The sequence below is a fragment of the Corvus kubaryi genome, unplaced genomic scaffold (genome assembly GCF_017639235.1).
Source record: "Corvus kubaryi isolate FWS band 111438036 unplaced genomic scaffold, C.kubaryi_AGA036_p1.0 37396, whole genome shotgun sequence".
In the NCBI taxonomy this organism is placed as follows: Eukaryota; Metazoa; Chordata; class Aves; order Passeriformes; family Corvidae; genus Corvus; species Corvus kubaryi.
Window position 1 is genome coordinate 5,752,624 of NW_024581135.1, and position 19,579 is coordinate 5,772,202.

The following is a 19,579-nucleotide window of genomic DNA, read 5'->3' on the forward strand; positions in this document are numbered from 1 at the left end:
GACACCCGACAGAACACTGCACAGTCACAAAACCGTAAAGTCATAGAACGGTTTGGGTTGGAAGGGATCTTAAAGATCATCTCAAGATTCCAACCCCCTGCCACGGGCAGGGACACCTTCCACGATCCCAGGTTGCACCAAGCCCCGTCCAACCTGGCCTTGGACACTTCCAGGGATGGGGCAGCCACAGCTTCTCTGGGCAACCTGTGCCAGGGCCTCAGACCCCTCTGCGTAAAGAATTTCTTCCTAACATCTCACCTAAATCTCGCCACTTTTAATTTAAATATGTTCCCCTTTCTCCTATCACTATCTGCCCATGTTAAAAAATATGAATCATATATAAAATATAAGCCATATCCTGTTGTGTATTAAAAAGCAAATAACTACCAGCTGGTCCCTAAAATTGGTTAAATTCTTCCTAAAGGCTGCGAGTGGCTTCTCCCAGTGCACTCACATCACTGAATCACTTGGAGAAATTTGGGGAAAAGAGAAAATGCCTCACAGTGCTTCAAATTAAAGGCAAGCCTTTAATTTCTGCAGCACTAAAATTCATCCCAAATGAATATTTAATTTCATTTGTACAAATTAATATAAAAATGATCATAAAAGAACAATCATCTAATAGGAAAAGAAAGTCAAGTTAGATAAGAGGAAAACAGTCTTAATAGAGCAATTAGTCAACGGAATAAACTGCACTGGGAAGCAGCAGAATCATCATCCAAAGGGATAAAACAGTGAGGATAAATACATGAAAATAATCACCCTCAAGACACACTGTCGTTTCCACTTGCAGCACGTGGCACTATGAGAGGTGGCAAAGCCATCATTCAGAAGGAGAAATTAAACCAAAATAAAACCCGGCAATGTCATTTTCAGTTCTGGAGCACATGAACATACTGAAAGCAATCAGACAAGGCTAAATAGGAAGATTTGTCTGTGAAAATATTATTCAATAAAAATCCACCAAATCAAAAAAATAATGAGGGCTATAAAGTACAAAATTGCTGGCAAACTGAAGAGCAAAGGTAGAGAAAAGCACTCAGGCCAAATCTTAACTATTAAAGGGATTTTGATGATCATCTCAAGGGGGTGTTATCTCATTCCTAAGTTTAAAGACTTTCCAGTACCTCATAAAAGAGCCATTTTGTTCAGTACAAACATTGCATACATAATTCTTGCTTGAAAATACACTGCAACTGCCCTATCTTTTCTATTTTTTCAAGGAAGAAAATGAACTTGCAACAAATAAGTCGATTTATATTAACCAATGCTACGGCAGTCAATTTTTTTTTAAATTGGTTTTAAAACTACTGGAATCAGTTACATGCTCATACTACAAAAACAAACACACATAAGAACCAAAACCAGTTCCATAAGAGCTGCAAGTATAATCCCAGGTATTTCGTTCAGGCGATGGCGGTTTCGTTGGCAATCCCATTGCTCTTTCTCCGTGAATAGAGGAGTTGATCCTCCAGAGACAGGGGCTTGACATTGTGTAATGAAAACTGAAAATAAATAAATAAAAAAAATCCTGATCTCTTTTTATTCTTAGGAAAGGAGGGAAAGCAGATAGGAATTGGATATAGCTGAGCTGCTTTTCCAATAGATCCCATGTTCCTCCTGCAGGCGTTCCTCCTGCCCCATCCTCTAGGCCAGGGCTGCAGCTCTGCCCTCGGTCAGGCACCTTCTGCCGTGGTGGACAGGCTAGGGCAGGAGGGGATTGCAGAGTCCTCAGGGTTTAGACAGCTCCAGCTTTTGCTGAATCCCTCAGGATATGTGCAAAAATCTTTGTCCTTTTTATGCCTCTGTTTCACACCAAAAGGCATCAGCCCAAGGTAAGGACTCAGTCATGACAGGTACCTTGAATGGGAAAAGGCAGCATCAAGCTCTAGTGTGCTCTACAAGCTGTCGTACACTAATGACAGGCTTCCAGCAGAATCCAGTGTGCTTAAAGATGGAATAATAAAAAAAATATAATCTTTAAATATGCTTTTGAAGTTCAGTTACAGGGAAGAAGTCCATTGACAACTTCAACTTTCATCCTTGATACTTCATCTTGATCTAACAGAATATTCTTTTCTAATGCCACCAAGATTTGAAACCAGATATCAGATTATGTAAATACTGCCATCTAAAAATAATAGTCAAAATTCAGACCCCAAGACCTGGGCGGCTTTTTATTAACAGAGAAGAGCAACAGTGATTAAACATCACAACATAATTGTATCATGAACTTACTTATTTCTGTGCAGCACCTCAGCAAAGACAGTTTAGTTTTTTCAGATGTGGAAGTTTCAATACAGGAAAAGTTTCATTTTCACCAGGTTTATTTAAAGCAAAAATTCAAGAAAAATATTATTTCCCTTCAGCATTGAACAGAACAGTATTTTACTCATCAATAGGACCTTGAAACACATTACACCAATCAAGAATTTACCACTTCTAAAGATAGTGAATTGAATATAAAATAGCATTAAACCCCCCCATGGAGAAATGCCAAGCCATTGTGGCACAGGAAATCGTTCAATCATCAAAGCCACCACTGCTCTTTCCCTACGGCACAGAACTTGTCTCTTTAGTACTTTTTGTACACTCCTGGGTGCTGCTCATGCACTGCTCTACTCATGAACAGCAGAATTAGCACTCCTCACATTAACAGGACAGAGAGATGCTCAGCTGAAGCCAGAAGCAAGAACTGGTCATTATTTAATGTCAGATGTGAATTTAGAATGAAAAATTATGGAAAAAAAAGTAAGCAAGAACTTGTAAGTAATTACACTGTCGTTAGACACATTACAATTTGCAATTATTCCCTGGCAAACATGCTAAAAACAGAGCCTGCTCTTGGCCTAGCAAAAAAAGAAGCATGAAAAATAAGGTTAAAAATCAGATGCAAAACTCATTACTAGAGATTTTTTCACTTCCTGACAATCTCCACAGGATGTGGCAGTAAACTTATCCACAATGTTTCACTGCTTAGTTAAATATCCTGTTCAGTAGCTTAAATGAGGAGAAAGCTGCATATACTTCCTAGTCAATAGTCCGCTTTGTAATTAGAATCTAATTATTTTTAGAAGGCTCATGTTAAATTACACTTTTTTCAAAATATATCTGAGTCAATTAAAAGAAACATCTCACCACAATGTGAATTATAATATTAACTATGTTCTAAGCCCACTGGAATTCAGGCATCAGAAGCCTGATCTTCAGAAACAGGCTTTACAACTCCCCATCTAGAATGGAAGGCCACTGGTAATTAAAGAAGACTAAATAAAACAAAATGAATTTCACAGTGATCTGTCTATAGAAAGTACAAAACTATGAAGAAAAAGGATTGGTTGTCTGTCTCCTATCTATTGTAACCTAATCAGATAACGGGTGGATGTTTGACCCCATCACAGCACGACACAGATGGGAGAAACAGACTGTGGATGTACATGGAGACAGGGAGGCTCCAAGCTGGGTGTAAGGAAAAACCTCACTGCTGTGAGGATAACCCCGGGAACAGGCTGCTCCAAAGGACAACAGAACCTCACCCTTGGAGGTTTTCAAGATCTGACTGAAAGTTCAACCAGATGACCTCCCGTGGTCCTTTTCAACCTGGGTTTCTCTGTGTAGGAGCATCTAACTGATAGCAAGGCTTTCTCCAGCAGGATGCAAAAGAAATGTTTTTCACTAATAAATACCACTGAGATCTGGCCAAGTACCAATTAACACACAACAGCACAAGTAAATTCATTAGTCAACCAAGCCAAAGAGAAGTTCAACCAAATCACTATTTCCAAAAACAAGAAGTGAAACAAAACTAGCTGGGCTTGCAAAAAAATGGTAACAGACTGTGGGGTGTCTTTGTTTACGAACAACTGTGAACAAAGACATCCTACTGTTTCTTCCAGGGCATCTGTAACACTACAAGCAATGACATGAAAGGGATTAATAAATCCAGACAATCAAAAAAAAAGAAAATCAAAGCAAAATTACACATTGTTGTTTGCCATCTTTCATCAGCCAGAAAGAGCTGTCCTATCACCCCACACAGCTTCCCTAACCCCTTTCAAAACATCCAATAACACAGCAATTGGAGTTTATTTGATGCACTGTGTACTGCTTTTTTTTTCCTGCCTTCAAGACCTACCTACAACTGCACCATAATTGTGTCTGAAAGGATGCAGTGACATCTGCTCTCTGACAGACAGGTCACACACACGTAAGGCAAGCAGGCTATACAGACAATAAGTACACTTTACAGACAAAATAAAACACCACAGAACACCAAACTTAGAAGAGGAATCCCAATAAGAGCTGCTTAGTAATTATGTTATTGCTTAATAAGAATTCCTAGAATAATTATGCTCTGTTTATTGTGATATTTTAGCTTAACTGAAACCATTTCACCATTGGTGAATTCATTCAATAGTAAGCATCTCCCACAATGACACTGTCCCTGTTGCTATGCACTGATTTTCAAACTTAGCAGAAGATGAGCAATCAGTAAAATAGAATATTGTGTTAGTGATATGTATCAGATAATAGATATGCTTCAGTGAAGGAGCACTGGAAAAATTAATGGACAACCACTGGAATAGTCCTATTTTCTACACATTTTTACCTTCTCTTTCAGTTAAAGTATCAAATTTAGGAGCAATTGTTCTAGGCCTGAACAACTTGCTTTTGAACAGAATCTCCTAATTCTTACCCATCGTAACAGAGACATACAATTCATTAATGCCAGTCTGAGGAGTAACTCCAACACGTGATGTAACTCCCCAAAATCCCGGCAGTGACCACTTTAATTGAATACTTCTGCTTGAAACATCCCATAACTCCTCTGGATGTCATCCTTCCACCAGAGCATGGTTAAGGGAAATGCAAAGCTCCAACTCAGCCCCCATGAATTCTGAGAACAGGTAACAACTGACTCAGAGAACACATGAGCCTTATTCCTAATGGCACTACAGCTAATTAATCTACACTATCACTAAGAGACAAAAAATAAATTCCACTGAATGTGTTTCCTCAGAATAACTGGTTGTTTTATGAGAAGTTTTTATGAGATTTATGTAATTTTAATATAATTTTATGAGAATTATGCATGTTTTATGAGATTTGGACATATATTTATTTCTCATAAGCCAAAGCTGTTGAAGATCATACAAACTACAACACAGTTTCTTGTAATATTTTTTTCTTGGCATGATACAAAGGCATTATGGTTCTTGGAGCATTATGCCAAGAAAAGTAATTATAAAGATTTAGATAAGGATGCTACAATCAGATCTTTTCTTGCAGACTAAACAGGCTAAAATCTTTGGAGTCTAGGACACCAGATCTGGGATGTTTCAGTATTTTATAATACAGAGTAATGTTAGTACAGCTGTAGTTGGCAGAACTGCCCATTCCCTTGCTTTCTGAAAGAGCCCTCCTGTCTCCTTGCCCTGCACCTACTGCATCATCTCAGCCAAAATACAGATTATTTCCCTTGCCTATCCTTAATTGTCTCAATTATTTTGCTATTTATTATTAACAGCAATTCATTAAATCCCTTTGTACTATAATCCGTATGAAAGATTCTATACAAAAGACTATTGTTCTATTTGCAGTGTGTCATACAGGGCATAAAAAATTCCTCTGATTCCTGGGATTCATTTTAAATATCTGCAACACTTTTTTAAACTTTCATGACCTACACAAATGAGCAATTCAGCAGCTTAGTTATTCATTTTATTTTAGATCTGAATAAATGTGAAATTTAGTGACTTACAGCCATGCAGCAGTTTGTTCCAATTTTACATTTCGGGTTTTTCCCTTATTATCTACATGCTGTAACACTCAAGACACACTCCAGCAAGAAAGACATTCTGCAGCAGAATGTAATGAACACTGCTGTTTATGAAAATGCAGTGATTTATTAACCCCTTGGCAGTGGAAGACAGGACTTCCCAATATTAAGAACTAATGTAAACGGCATTAGCTGAGCTACTCAATCATGTGCCCACACCCTGGAGACAGCCCAGGGAAAAATATTCTTTCCTTTCAACTCTCAATTAAAAAATAGAAAAATAAAATATAGCCCCACACATTCCAAAACATTTCTGTAATATTCATCCAACACATTTTGAGGGTCTGTGGGAAAAGGTTTCTTGCACTGACGGCAGTGGATATTAGGAGATGAAACCATAATGTATATAAGCTTACGTATTCAAAAACAAAAAGAATAAATAGATGTTATCAACAGATTACAACTGTTAAGTTGTTTACTGCATATGAGATTAAAACCATCTCAGTACTGGACTATAAATAGCTATAATCAAACTCTGGCCTTTTTGGAATTCCAAACATCTATGGAAACCAATTCTGTTTAAAACATAATAGCCTTTGTAAGGTGTTCGTAAATGTAACCTTAAGAGCAGAAGTGTTTCTTCAGTCACTTCACCTCTACTCTGGGGTTTGTAATCCCCAATAGGAAGTGTTATTTCCCAGTGGAAAAAAAAACCCAGAATCAACACAGGACAGGTTACACAGCATCTACTGTAACATAAACCACCAGTTTACCAGTGGGGACCACGGGGAAGTCATGGGCATTGCTGGACACCTCTCTCAGCAGCACCTTCTTCTGAGCCCCCAGTGATACTTAAATCTTTTCTCCAGTCCACAGGAAATCTCAAATCCTTTCAAGCACAATGAAACAAGAAGTTGAGGAGGTCCACTCTGATATTTGCAGGGAAGCAGAAGGAAGAGAGAGAGATTTGTGAATGGGGTTATTTCTTACCTGCCTGCAGGAACTGGTTGATTCAGAAGTCTCTCCAGTTGGATACAGCTCCTTGCACCACCACTTTCACACCAGCAAGCTTCACACTGGATTTTTTCTGCTTTTCCCATCCCTTGCCTTCCCCTCGCTGCCCTTCACACAGGCAGTCACTCTGAGATATTTTTCAAGCATGCAGAGCCCAGGTTTCACCCCATGCCCATGTTCTGCTAACAGCCTAGCTGGGGTACACTCAGCTCCGGAGAGTCCACCTCATCTGCATCTCCTCCACATGGAACCTCAGCAACCACCACCAAGATCATAAAATCATGGAATGGTTTGGGTTGGAAGGGACCATATAGATCATCTCATTCCAATTTCCTGCCATGGGCAGGGACACCTTCCACGTAACAGTAAGTCCTGTCCAACCTGGCCTTGGACACTTCCAGGGAAATGGGGCAGCCACAGCTTCTCTGGGCACCCTGTGCCAGGGCCTCACCACCCTCACAGGGAAGAACCCATGCAGACAGTGAAAACTGGCACGAATGGACTCCTGTGGGAGCCACAGCAGGAAATTGCTGTCACAGGTTCACTGCTCTGAGACAAGGCCTCGGTGGGACAGCTGTGGGGAGGTGCTGGCAGCAGTTCAACCTCTGCTTATTCGAGCTCCAAGACACACAGAGAATTCTTATTTTAGTCCTGTAACAATTCACTATCTGCAAACACCAAAGATAGAGCCCAACCCTTCCTCCAAATTGTGACAACTGCAGTTTCTAATTTTCTTACTCTTCCATGAAGCTTAAATTACATTTGTTCATTGAAATAAGAGCAAAATTAAAAAATTGTTTCCAAGAAAAAGTTGTGAAATAATACAGCTATCTGCACACCTGCAAAACCTTTCTGAAGTATCCAAATTTACTTCAAAAGCACATTATCACAGAAATACATGCATCCCCCTCCAGACATCACTTTAAGGGAGAACTAAAATTTTTCTGCTCAGCTTCATCCTGTTTCCAACTTACATATTTTATAACCCACCACAGCCCAGAAGCCCACAAACATTTGCAGCTGCTACAGAGACCAATATGTGATGGCAAAGGAATCGAAATCCAGAGTTGCACATCAAGGTGCTACCAAGTCTGGCTGAGGTGAAACAGAGGAGCTGCTTTACCTGTCCCTCAGCCTCCTGCAGAGCTGATGTGCCCGCACCTACAGATGTGTCCTCCTGGGAAAGTTCTCCAGGTGGAACCTCTGGTGAGCCCCACTTGGAGCAGCCCCTGTCCCCTTGCTCTGGAGCAGAAGTGGGGCTGCCCACAGTGCTTGGAACAGGAAAGGTAAAATACAGACATCATGTGCTTCCACAGAAATACCTTCTCAACCATATGGGCCACTCATTATTCCTAATAAACATTATACAAGAACTATACAAGGGGCAGGAGTCCCATGGAGTCCAACTGCTGCTAATTAGTATTTCTGCAAAGGGGGAGAACACCTATACTAACAATTCCCTGGCAACAGCATAATTAATTCATGTGAAAAGTACTATTTTTATACATGTGTATGACCAATTCTATAAAAACTGGATAGAGGTTATTGTAGAACTCTACAAATTGCTTTTACTGGGCATTTTCACTTTATTTACAGTCTATATTTAATTATCCTCTTTCAATTATTAATAATTAAATTTTCATTTACTCTGGACACTCCATATTCTTGAGGAAAAGTGTTTTGGAAAAGCACAACTCGCAATGTTGTTTGGAAATAGCTGTGCAGGAATAAACCAAAGGAGAAGCTATGCCAAAATTTGGAATATAAGTGTTCTCCAGTAGTAAATCTCCTTGTCCCACAGATACTGGGAGCACTGGCTGCTGACTGAAGGGTGGCTGAGCTATCTAAGAGGGACAAAGAGCTCCAGTTTCCAGTGCATAGCAGGGTGAAAGGCTTTACAGTGTCAGTGGTTTTCCCTTCAGGAAAGAAGGACAGGTATATAGCACATACTAAAATAAACAAAACAAACAAACCCAAAACCAAACAAAAAAAAATAGCTAAATCCAGTTCACAAAAGTTCACTTTGGAGGGGGGAAAAATAATTAATGTAATAGGAAAGCAAGAACAAAGACATTAATGTCTTAATTGAAATAAACTCCCATCACATCATAAATTCTGCTTCTTGACAGCAGAACAGAATAACTAAAATGCTTCCGTTTGCACTCAGGGAACATGATCACATTACCTCATTCAGGCTTGCAGGTGTTAAGATAAGAAAAATCTCGGGAATCTTGTGCCAAGAATTACAAAATATAACTAAGCACATCATATCTGGATGAGTATGTGAAGAAAGAAAAATCTCCATCCCATCTGGAGGCAGATTTTGCCAGGCATTGTTCCAAACGACTGCACATGCAGGTAAGTGAGAGCAAAATATGGTCAGATTAAGATCTGAACATCAGGCCAGACAGTGATCCAGGGGTCTTATGAAGGAGTTGTATTATCCCATGAAATTTTCCACTGGTTTTACTTTTTAACTTAGTTTTTTTCCTTTTCCAGCTGAGATTGATTCCATGGACCAAAAGTCAGTAATGCTCTGAGGATAAACAGAGAAAAGAGTACCATAGTTTGGGCCACAAATCTGTGTCAGGCCCAGGAGCCCAAGAGTTGCAAATCCTGTAGGGTGCTAACCCACAGACCAGGCTGGGAACGAGCACATTTAGGGGAAGGGGCAGAATTTGGGATGCGTTTTTTCAATATCTGCACTTCTGAAATAAAGAAAGCTGAAAGCAGAACATCAGTTCCAGTAAGTTAAAGATGGAAGTGTTCAAACATCAAACTGCACCCTAAAGTTACTTAGGGGTCAGTCTTACCGGACTGGTAGGTCTTTGCTACCTTTTTGGCAGGTGTTTTGCCCACACTATCTTGAATTTATAGTGGTTTTACATTTCTGAATAGTCTTCATCTACTGCTGAAATCCTAACAGATGGAAACCCTTACTTATATTTTCACAAGCTTCGGCACAGGGGATAAAACCACCTCCTCTGAGATGTTTAAACAACTGATAATACATGATCCTGAGGATGGATTTGGTAGCACAGCCCCACATTTCTTCCAAAAACCACTACCAGATGTGTCAGGCAGCATTCAGGTTTTCTGCTGGAGCTGTTTGCTTAGCAGAGATGAACAATTTTGAACGTGGAAATCAGGTCACTGTTGCCATAAAAGATCTCACGCCCTGACTTTTTGAAATAAAAGAAGGGTGACATGGGAAAGTATCAACTACAGATGCACATATGCTGTACATGTATTTCACATCCAAACACAAGCATCTGTTATCACAATGTTAGCCCACATTTAGCAACTGAAGATTTTTTAGAAACAGACGTTCTTACACATAAGTAATCATTTAACAAGGTCTCGGAAAATGCAGCCCTTAATAGATGTAATTAACAGGTTAATGATGTGCATAGCATGCATGCTCTCAAAAGCAAAGATTTTCACATTAAGCTTGTTTCTGTTTCACAGAAGCAGCTTTCTGTAGAATATCTGTGCTAATGTAATTACACATCTGGCACTTCTGCTGCTTTCAATTGCAGAGATATTTACCAACAGTGCTAGTAATTTGCACAAGAGCATCTATCTGTTCTACTGTTTTACACTACAAATAAAGATATTTGCATGAAAATCCAACTGCAAAGAGATCTCTTTTGTACTCCTGAGTGGTTCTATTGAATATATAAAATGATCATTTAGCCTGCACAATAAATCTAACACTTACACTAATGTCATGACTGCCTGAGATGCCTGAATAAACTAAGCGTGCCTCAGGTTCACCTTGATATAAAGGGGTCAACTGAAAAATTTAAATTAAACATCAGCTCTGGTAATCATCTTTGGTCCACTGTGCCACCACATGGCAAAACTAATGTTTTAAAATATAATTTCTTGGCTATGTTCATTCATCATCCTCACTGTAACTGGGAAATGATCGAAAACCAGGCTAGAATAATGGAAATCCCATATTATCTCTACCAGTATTGTCAAGATAATGCAGTGGTTATTAATTTAAATACGCCTCAAAGAACTATCACAACTTCAAACACGATTCAAGAAGATAAAAAGCCATTCCTGCCTCAAGCTGCTTTCAGTTCAATTTAGGTCACAGTTAGGTTCATCATGATAGCACCTGAAATCCCTCAACTTACTAAATATTGACAGAAGATGTTGCTGCTCCAGTGTTTAATCAAAGGAGAGGATGAGCCCGAAGTCCTGATGGGTGTTACTGAAAGGAGATGCTATCAAAGGAACCTTCCAACACCTCCTCCAGCTCAGGAACGGCAGAAAAGATAAGCCAAGACAAATATACCTTTCTTCTTTGTATGTTAAGGCACATCTGATTAAGAAAAATCATAAATTATTTAATAAAAGGAAAAGGATATACGTGTGAAAGTGTATAATGTACATAACTGATGTCAAATATGTATGTACACACACAGACAGACACATATATATGTGCTGTGAGATATTTATATACAAATTATCCCATTTTGATCACACTTTGGAATCAATCAGTGTTTTCCTGCTCAGTCTGTGTTCCAACACACCAGAAGCACATGTAAAATGTCATGATTGCCATACCATGGGTGCTGAAATACTGGAGCCAGCTCCTAACCCTTCCCACAGGAGACACTTCCAATGCCTTGGAGGTCATGATGGAGGCTGTGGATGCTTTTGAAAATCAGATTATGACAGGCAATGGACAAAACACAGAAATGTGGTAACCTTATTATTCCAAATCCCCTGAGAGTAATGCAGACAGGCAGAATGAGGAGTGATTTTGGGGAACAGGGCAATAAAAACACTTAGCTAATAGTCCTGAACCACAGATTCCAAATGGCTTTTAGTTTTGCTGCTTTTATATGAGTAAGCTGTTTCCACATGAACCAGCTCATTAGCATGCCCCAGCTGGTTCATTAACCAGTAGATGAAGATTCAGTATCACCACAAGAAAACAATAAACTGCTACAGAAATGGAGAGGGCTATCTGGGCTCTTCCAGAAGGAAACCCAACCCTCGGTCTTCTCCCCTGGTTTAAAGAATTACAAAGTTCAGAGCAAAGTTTGTGTAGCCATCCACCAACTACAGGAATCTGTCTACACCCTCAGCAGATGGGGAACACTCAGCTGTAGACAAATCAGACTGGTACTTCTGTGAAATAAGAAAAAATCGGCTTTCCCACTAAGGATACTGATATAACTGCTCTTAATTGAGTTTTAATTCCACTGGGAATTCTTTAATTCAATCAAGCCACTTGGAAACAGTATTCTATTACAAATGTCTATTCCTTTCTTATGATTCCCACAATAAACTTTATTCAGAATATTCTGAGGTAAATAAAGCCAATTTGATTTGGGATCCTTTGACCAGTAAACCATATATTTTACACACACAAAGAGAAATGACTGGTCAAATGCAAAAATCAATGAAGAAAAGGGAGCTAAGAAAATGCAATCCATATTCATTACATGTTTAAAACATTTACAGTCTGCCCTATCTGAAGTTTAGAAATTCAAGATATTCATCATCTTTGAAAATTGATCTTAAATGACTTGTATTCCTTCTGCGATGATGCAGAAAGATTTTTAGTTTATATCTAATCTTGATCCTGCTGCACATATAGAAAGTGTGTTCCAGAAAGCATAAACAGAAAGCATAAACAGAAAGGATGTATATGGCCAATAATCTGCATAAACTTCAGGTCTTTGTAAAACAAACAAAAGTTCAGATCTCTTTAACCAATATTTACTGTTCACAGGATGTGTTTTTTAAAAATCCTTTCTTAAAGCCGGTATGCTAAATTTAAATTGTTTCTACCTTACTGCCTTAAGAACAAAGAAGAGGAAAATACCTCCTGACCTCTTGAGCTTGATCACTGTAGGGCAACACAGGCTGCATCATCATAGGTTCTTTTACTTAAAGACCAGTTAGTTTTGTTGTCCCACCACTCTTCCCAAACCACTTCACTGTACCATATTCCCATTCTCCCAAGCATTCTAACTTAAACCAATAAAACAATCTTGACAGGCAAACTAAGCAAGTAAATACTTTTCCACATTCATTTTTACTCATGCAAAAACACAGTATTAATGATTATTCAGTCACCATTTCCATTTATCTAAATTTGCCTGGTTATAATAGTTGCTGCCCAAAGAATTTTCCCCTGATAATGACGGATGTGTGATCACACACCATATCCACAGATAGCCTTATTTATTTCCACAAGCCATCAGTTTCCACCGGACTATGAAAGCAGAAGCTTCCCGCCATGTGTCCAGAAAGCCTCACACCAAACTTTGCAATAGAGTGAGAAAATAAAATAGTGTATGCACCCCTACATTGCCCTGTATCTTCTTGGCCTTTCAGGACAGCTTCCCACAGGATGCTAGAGAAGAAACCATCAACACAAGCATCTTATTCCTCCTGGGGAAAGCCTCCAGATGCTGACAATGCATCACCTCCCCAGGGTCACAGCCCAACCCGAGGACGTATGGGAGCAAGGTGACAGTAACACCAGGAAAGGTGTACAGGGTGGGAATTGTGTAACAACTTTAACTGCATTACTTTTCTCCTCTGTAAAGATTAGATCTGCACTAACAGTGATGACCCTCTTACAGCTTCAGCCACACTACCATTAATTAACTGGCTTTACCTATCTCTTCCTCCTCGCCCAAGAGCAAGAGGGAAAAAAATTTACCTTGCGACACTTCGACTCATATTAGAGATGGACTCTCCTTCTCAGTCCATACAGATCTGTGTATTTTCATTCCTGCAGCTGCAGTCCCAAATCCTACCAGGACTGCAGTGAAACAGGACAGGCAACCATGTTCTCCCAGACCAGCCCAAGCAGAGCACTGTGCCAGAACACCGGTAAACACACAAGTGCCTGCTGTAATGCAACAGATTCAAATCCTCAGCCTTGGGAATAAATCAGCCTCAGTAAGTAGAAATAAAGATGTTTTGCATCAGCCCTCACAGTCTTCACATTTATAGGTATTGCAATGTTTTTCCAATACTTGGAAAAACAAGATGCTATGGCTCCCCAGCTGCCAAGTTCTGAGTCTTGGGTATTGCAACACACCTTAATCTTCCCAAATAATTCATTTCATTTCAGATATAATAACTGAAGAACACTATGCATAACAAAGACACTTATGATAGAAATCATTTTTTAAATTGAAATTGAAAACTTTTTAATTGAATTTTTTTTAAATACCAACTAATCAGAACATTTTATAAACTCTTCCTTAGAGTAAGGCTGTACTAAAGCCCTTCTCAAGTTTCATACGTGAATAAACCCATCCATAAAAACAAGTCTGTAGGGCTTTCTATATTCATAATTTATGGGAAAACAGATTTTCCCCATCGAAACTTTGGTGAGGCTTGAAAACACCTTTTTATGGTCACCCTAAAAAACCCTCTGAAATCATGCAATTATAATGAAATTGCTTATACAAGCTACATTAAAATATTAACTCAGCATCAAGAACATAGGTAAAGGGCACACAGCAGTAACAATGGCAAGTGTCATCGAGCCAACAGGGATTACAGCATTCAACAGCTGGACCATTAGAACAAGACACTGGGTGCCAATCACACTGATAAAAAATAAGGGGGGTTTTACTGATCACCATGCCCCAGAGAGGAGGAAGAACAGCTGCTATTTCCTGCAGAATCCATCATGTTTCCTCTCTTCAGGGAATTCAAGCCCCAGACAAATGAATTGGTTGGGCAGGCACAGGAATTCATTTTTTTCCAGTCTATTTTTACGTATGTGTTTGTCAGCTCAGAGAAAACCACTTTTACAGCAAGACTAAATATCTCTCCCTACAACATCCATGTTCTTCACTCAGGGGGGTTGCAGTGTCAGGAGCAGCAAACACTTGACAGAAGCATCCATGGCATCATCTTCCAAAGAGGAACAGGGACAAACTGGTCTCCATTATGTCAGCAGACAGAGTCCACATTCCTACTCCATTCTTCATTTATCTCTGTCCTAAATTTTGGATGCCAAACTAATTGCTAAGTTTCATTGATGAACCTCAGTTCGCCAAGGAACATTTTACAGCAACATCTTTGAATTTCCAAATGGGTATCAGGCTGTTACATAATTTCTTTTAAGATGTCACAGGAAAGAACTCCGTATCGACCTGGACTTGCTTCCCACTGATGCCCAATCCATATTACAATAATAATGTAAATTATCTCTAAGGAGTGGTTAGCCACTGTGGTCAGATCACACTGCAGGCAGACAAGCTCAACCAATACATAAACTGTGAGGGAGAATGGTAAATGTGCTGATTATGTAAATGGAATTGTTTGAAGTCAAAGATGCAGGCCTGTATTTCACTGATAAAATGTGTAAAATAGAAAAAACCACTGCGTAAGCAATTAAATTTAACTTTTTAATCAATAAAAGGGAAACTGGGACCTAAATCCACTTTATAGGATTTAGGAATTAAAGTCTTCCTGCAACTCAAAGACAGCTGTGATGCCCATTTAACTAGAGGGGAACTTAATGTAAGACAAAAATGTCACATTCTATCTTGATACCACACACAAGAGAGTCATGTATCATTAGATTAAGATAATTTGGTGTAACGATGCTCCTGATCTTTAGTTCTGGCTGGCATTCTTTGTCAATAAAGCTGTACTCTCAATACTTTTGATGGCAGCATCTCACAGGAGTTTGACAGATGAGCCTGCCTGTCCTTGTTAATGCTTTGGATTCATTTTTTGTAGGTCCAGTATTTCTGCAAGGACTCCAGAGGTAGGAAGGATATTGTGCCTTTAAACTTGAACTTTCATTTCATTTCTGTGTTGGCAGAACTTGGGTTGGTACCAACATGCCCAGAGCTGCAAAGCATCAATTCTCCCACCTTGTCCTGTGAGGAGGCCACACAAAAACCAAACGTGGTTGCCCAACACGGAGTCAGAACTTGGCTTTGATTTCACTGCTGGCTGCCAAATACAGAGTCCACTTCATTTTTCTCTTTCTCCTCATTCATTCATTTCATACAATCATAGAATAGTTTGGGTTAGAAGGATTTTAAAGACCGTCTCTTTCTAACCCCTGCCATGGGCAGGGACATCTTTCACTAGACCAGGTTGCTCCAACCTGGCCTAAAACGCTTCCAGGAACATCCATAACTTCTCTGGCAACCTGTCCCAGTGCCTCACCACCCTCACAGGGAAGAAAGCTCATTTCCCTATGTTGCCACTCAAACATGGCACGATTTGCCACAAAACACAAATTCCTCCACTTCACAGAGCTCCAAAAATTCAGCAGTTTCTACAGACACTGCTTATGCCAAGCTTCTTCTTTACCATTACACACCTGTGAACTGCTGTTCTGTATTTCACCTGACATGAACTGCAGCTTTATCCATTCCTCTGCTTTATAAAGCACTGTGCAAGCTCACAGTCTTACTGAAACGACAAATACCCTTACTGGTGACATTTCCACATGTGAAAAACAACTGGGAAATATATGCAACATGTGCATATGAACACACATTCAGAGGTGTCTACTGACGCAAGAATAACTGGAAGCTAAATTTACAATACACAGTTGGGGCTGCAATGGTCAGGCTTCAGTCTGAAAAGCACCAAACAACTACCATCTGCAAGGCCTCTGATAGTTCACTAATTAATGATCAAGATTGCATTTGCTTCAGCATAATTTTGTGCTTTTATATGGACATCTTATTTGATTATAATTATCACAGACTGGAGAAGTTTATTAGGGCCAATCATTTCTTAATGCAATTAAAACCCCAGGGGAACAATACAAAGTAATTTTTATTGGTGAAAGTGATGAGAGCTTACAACCAAAAGGGAGCCTACTTATTGATCACAATTATTCCAAATTATAAAATTAAAACAAATTACAAGAATTTTCCAATTGTGGGTTTTTTTGCTAATACCTGAGTTAAAAGAACTAGTTTGCGTTATAAGTGGCAGAATGAGCTGATCTTTGGGCTCCTTCTGGCTCCTCTGTATTCACCTCTTTGGGGAAGGGATTATGCAGCCTTTTTTTTCCTCCTGGATGAAATCACCCAGTCTCAAAATAGCTCTCTGGGCTACTGCCTCTGATTCCCAACCCTGTTAACACAACACCTCTAATTCTTTCCCTTCCACAACACTGTGACACTCCCCATTAAAATGAGTCCAAAAACCATTTCTCCACAGCACAAATAATTATTTATTCTTTCACCCAAAGGTATTAACATGGAGATTGGAGGGTAAAAACAATAAGAAGTCTCTATGAGTGGATTCTATGTACATACACCTTATCCTGTTCTTTTATACATTTTTAGAATACCTCTACCTCAGCACTGGTAAAACAAATTATTCTCTTTCCCATTCTGTCATTCTCTCTCTATTGTCATCCTAAAGGTGTTCCTTTTCTTTCTCTGCCCAGACAAGAGCCTTTCAGGGTTTAGTATGCCCCTTATTCCAAGACCTGCTTAAGAAAAGCAATACATAGCACACTGATGGGTGCCAGAATGTGATTTATTTCCATTTCACAGTTTCCCCACAGTTTCCCCTGAGAACCCAAGTAATCACTGTGAGAACATCTCATCACTGCCACTGGTTCAGTCCCATTTGCTCCCCCTTAAGAGAGCCTTTTGATTTAACATCTCGCATTTAACGAAGATAATATTACAGCACGTTCCAAACTCCACTATAGTATTCTAAAAGATGTTCATTTTTGAGAAATAATGTTTAGCTAGTAAATCTACACTGGATGACTGTTTCCAAAGAATGTAGACAACATTCCACTATTCCTTACACCATGCTATTTAAGCATTTTGTAGTTCTGATGAACGAGACCCAGTATCTGATATGCCATACAAAAACTGGAAAGAAACTATCCTAAAAAAAGAGTTCTAAAGAAGATAAGAAGATATTTTACATTTTCTTAGCAAAAATGTACCTAAGGAAATAGTCTGTAGAGGAATAAAAGGCAGATCAGGGAAATACCAGCCAGCATTATCTAAGTGAATAATCTTTCTCCAGTCAGCTACACCCTTCTGCTGGGATATTTACACCAGGAGAGGCTTTCCACCAGCAGATACACACAGTGGCACCTGGAGCCAGGACATTTACTCCAGGAAAGGCTTTCCACCAGCAGGTACAAGCAGTGGCACCCAGAGCCAGGACACCTTCACTGCCATCAGCCACCTCACGGGAACCAAGGAGAGTCACAGAGGCACAGTGGAAAAAGGCTGACTTCTATACATATCAGCTTCCTCTGATTGTTCTTATGAATTACATAAGAGAAATACCACAAGAGCCAACTGTGACTGGCACAGAACAATTTTCCTAAGTGTGCTTAATAGCACAGAATACAGGCATTTCTTCCTGCATCAATATTCCACTGCAAAAGCTTTTCTCCCGAGGCTTAGAGAAATCCTTCCTACCCTAATCCTGTTTTCCAGTGACAACTTAAGAACTGAAATGGCAATAATTTCCCGTCTCCAGTGCTAATTCACAAACTGCCAGACCTTTTTTTTTCCCTCCTCTGTTCTACTCATCCAGCAGGGCTCCGTATCCTCACGGAATATGAGTTTAGACTGTTCAGCTCAGTGAGAGGTAGCATGGAAGGGTAGAGAAGGATGGGGAACCACTTCTCCTTAAATTATACATTTGTCCAGCCCCACTGGACACCCAAGACTGTTGTTGTACCACAGAGCAGTAGTTTATAGTTATTTGCAATATACAGAATACCTATTAATTTCAAATACTTACTAAAAAAAACCCCTTCCTCTAATAAATCAGCACTGCCTGTGTTTGTCAATGTATTTGCAGCAGCTCATACACCCAGTGAGCCATGCACTGGCAACAGCATCTGGATTAACCATTGTTGTGCTGTTAATCACACTTGTCAATTATGAACTGTAACAACTAGAGTGCTGCTTGATCTTTAAACATTTCAGAACTAATAAATTAGCTATATATATATCTATATATGAAGAGGTCTAAGAACAGGATACACACTCGCTTCAGACTTAAAGTCTCAGATAATTCTGCACAGCAGACACTTTAAGGGCAGGTTAAGTACTTTTCTTTTTTTTTTGTTTTCCAATGACTGGTGCCAGTTCTGAACCAGAATACTATTTCATCCCAAAATGGAACACTGTACAGCCTGAGTCAATGCCTGTGAAAGTCACTGGAAAGCTTCGATATATTTGTTCTGTATTTTTACGATAAAAAAGCAAAAGAAAATTCTATGCCTGCAGTATGACTCAATGTCAATTAGACACTAACACCTCAGGCATTTTCCTTCTGGTTTGATACTCAGTTCCACAAACGTAAGTTCAAAGTGAAGAGTTTTTCCAAGCCCACATTTGGGCACAAGATGTGGTCTCTATGAAATGGAAATCACCTTGTAGTAGTGGCTAGTGTAGAAACAAAAATGAGCCAGTGTTTTCAAAGAGCAAAATATTATGTCTAAATGTCCTATATAGACAGTTGGGAATTTGCAGCCAACTACAGCCCTGCAACTTCACTTTTGTTATGTATTTTCCGTGAACTGGCTTAAAGGAGAGTGCAGATGGAGGAAGAATCACACATAACTAATTTTTATTGACTAGATGTCAGGACTTAGAGACAAGCCTATAACAGATGCTTGCGATATTTTTGTAAGAACAAAACACTGCTGCTGAGAGGATGGGGTGGCTATGAACATGCACTGACTGGTCATAAAGGGCCCTCAAGGGAAGAGCCTTCCATGGTTAATGGAGAGCAATCAGCTTCTCCAGCAGCAAACTGGGAGCACCC

General features: G+C 39.5%; 1 protein-coding gene across 5 annotated transcripts in view; it reads right to left on the reverse strand.

Annotated features, from left to right (window-relative positions):
- The window catches only part of THSD7B (thrombospondin type 1 domain containing 7B), a 301,488-nt gene that overhangs the window by 195,594 nt on the left and 86,315 nt on the right, over positions 1 to 19,579 (reverse strand). The window lies entirely within an intron of this gene.